At 38.6% G+C, this 2,543-nt stretch overlaps 1 long non-coding RNA gene across 3 annotated transcripts in view; it reads right to left on the reverse strand.

Annotated features, from left to right (window-relative positions):
- Positions 1-1,693, reverse strand: part of LOC109341371 — a 2,285-nt gene extending 592 nt beyond the window's left edge. Inside the window, exons 1-3 of one of the 3 annotated variants that reach the window (XR_002106942.1) lie at positions 1,311-1,693; positions 1,047-1,280; positions 810-961 (exon numbers count right to left, since the gene is read on the reverse strand). This is a non-coding gene — a long non-coding RNA (uncharacterized LOC109341371). Of the gene's footprint in view, positions 1-809; positions 962-1,046 lie in introns of all 3 variants that reach the window. The other 2 variants (XR_002106941.1, XR_002106940.1) reach the window with 2 other exon arrangements.
- Positions 1,694-2,543: the final 850 nt, after the last annotated feature.

Genomic DNA, 2,543 nt, shown 5'->3' on the forward strand with positions numbered 1-2,543 from the left:
ATCCCAAGTTCAACATCACAGTTTGTGCATAGTACTTACAAACCACACAGAGATCAGAGAGAGCATTCCAGAGAAAAAGCAAAAGACACATACGTTCAGAGAACAGAGAGAAAAGTCAGACATTATAGACAACTATAACCAGAGCACTACTTCCATACATCCAACAAAAACCAACCTAAAAATAGGCTCACATTTCACGAGCAGCGTCAAGCGACACACATATATTCAGTAAACGCAGAGAGCATTTCAACCGTAAAAAAACAGGGGACATTACCATAGTGAGAGGACAATCAGAGAGAACAGAAAAAACACTTGAATAGTCANGAGCACTACTTCCATACATCCAACAAAAACCAACCTAAAAATAGGCTCACATTTCACGAGGAGCGTAAAGCGACACACATATACTCAGTAAACGCAGAGAGCATTTCAACCGTAAAAAACAGAGGACATTACAACAGTGCTAAACAAGGGCAGAAAGTACAACACCGAAGCAGAACATCGGTAGATAAAGAATCAAACAGCAAAGAACATACACTCAGGTAAGCATCCAAACCATAAAAATCTGTCTTATGAAAATGCCTTGCTTGTTGTGGCTTATGCTTTAAACTCATAAGAGTATTCATGATTGTCTCTAATCAGAAACGCACATGCATATAATGGACTGGAATATAAAATTTACGATTGAAATTTGTTTTAGTCCATGTATTCCCACCAGTTAAAGACCAAACACTCATCGATGTTGACATAACAGATTAAATTCATGCTCTAAAATCAAATAGAAAGGATAAAAGATCAAAGAGGGATACCGAAGTAGAAAAATGCGATTTCCATTCTCGATGTCATCTTGTTATCCGATGCAAGCCGTAGTACGGGTAGTAACCATAACCGGGAACCACCGTGAAGATTCGGGTTCCACCGATGAAATCCGCACTCGATCCTCTCCTCGATCTTAATAAGCCTAGACAAGGATATGAAATTATTGACATGATAAAAATCATAGAATAAGCAAACAAATAGAAAAGTAAACGTAAATAAATCCCTACATTACTTCGGTGACCCTCGCGAGAGTAAATCGGAAGCCGCCGTGAACCACTTAACCATACCGGCTTCATCCTCCCTCGATTCACCTACTGAAAAAACCAAACAGCAAACCTTACCGAAGCCAATCGAATAAGGAACGAAAAGTGAAGAGGGAGATGAGTTCACCTTCATCGGAGCTAAAGAGGATGTAGGGATCCCAATCGCGAATAACCTCCTCGTCCAAGAACCATCATCACCTCGAACCACCACCACCGCTACTGGATCACCGTGAACCACCATAAACCGCCACCATCAGAACCTTCGGTTATCACCGTGGCTCCCTCCATGCTCGCGTCTGGACCGTCGCCACCGAAGAAGAGAAAAGAGGGGGGTTTCGTTTGATGCATCTCGAAGAGAAAGGGATTCTCTTCGTCAATCCCCTCCCACGCAGGCTAGAAGGCTTCCTCCGGCTAAATCCGTGAGCCATCGTGCTCCTCCGCGCCGACGGAGGTGGAGCAATGCAAGAAGGTGGAGTTGGCAATTAGGGATTTTATTCCCATTGTCTGCTGATTTCGTGGGTTTGGGGGTGAAAGGGGTTCACCCCTTTTAATTATTTCCATTTCATCTAACCCCTTTTCTTTATTTGTCCCTTTTGATTTTTATTTATTGTTTGAGTAATCTCTTTTATGCCTAAGTCTATATACAATTAAGTTCCAGCAACCCAATTCAATACATAATTAAATTCAGGGCATTAAGGTTACACGTATATTTCTAGTTAAAGCTATTAGGTAATTCAAAACTCTTTTTGTCTATTTGGTTTCATATGTAGCAAATAATTCTTAAACTATTTTAATACTTAACATTATAATTATAAAAATAACATGACACTATTTTATTAAATGGAATTTTTTAGTAAGGTTACGGTTCGAGTTGTCTCTAACTTCTCCGAAAATGAGAAGAAGGTCTACAACCAATACCGTCTCTAAACTATTAATTCTATGTATATAATTAAAGAACTATTTTATCACTCAAATTCTATATGTACGAATAATTAGAAACTATTTTACCAAATAAATTTCATGGGATTTTTATAGTGAGGTTGTGGTTCGAGTCGTCTCTAACTCCCATAGAAATGAGGAGAAGGTCTACGACCAACACCGTTCCTAAACTATTAGTCTCATTAAATCAAAACCAATACATATTTTAAACAATTTCAAATTAAATAAACTAATACTTCTATAACCTATCGGTATTTTTCAAACCAACAATAACTAATCAAAGTAGTTAAACATTTTTTGAACTAGAACTACGTAAGCCTTGATCCCCTTAATAGGGGTACGTAGGACCAAAGTCAATATTGTCAGGCTCAATAATAAAAATAAATAATTCTAAATAAATAATTGTCAAGGGTATAAAAGTCCATGTTATTAGTGAGGGTACCGTTTTAATACGGGCGGACGGGGTGCTAATACCTTCCCCGATCCGTAATCGACTCCCGAGCTCAGAATCTCTGTCTAAAG

Source organism: Lupinus angustifolius, unplaced genomic scaffold, assembly GCF_001865875.1.
Source record: "Lupinus angustifolius cultivar Tanjil unplaced genomic scaffold, LupAngTanjil_v1.0 Scaffold_446, whole genome shotgun sequence".
In the NCBI taxonomy this organism is placed as follows: domain Eukaryota; kingdom Viridiplantae; phylum Streptophyta; class Magnoliopsida; order Fabales; family Fabaceae; genus Lupinus; species Lupinus angustifolius.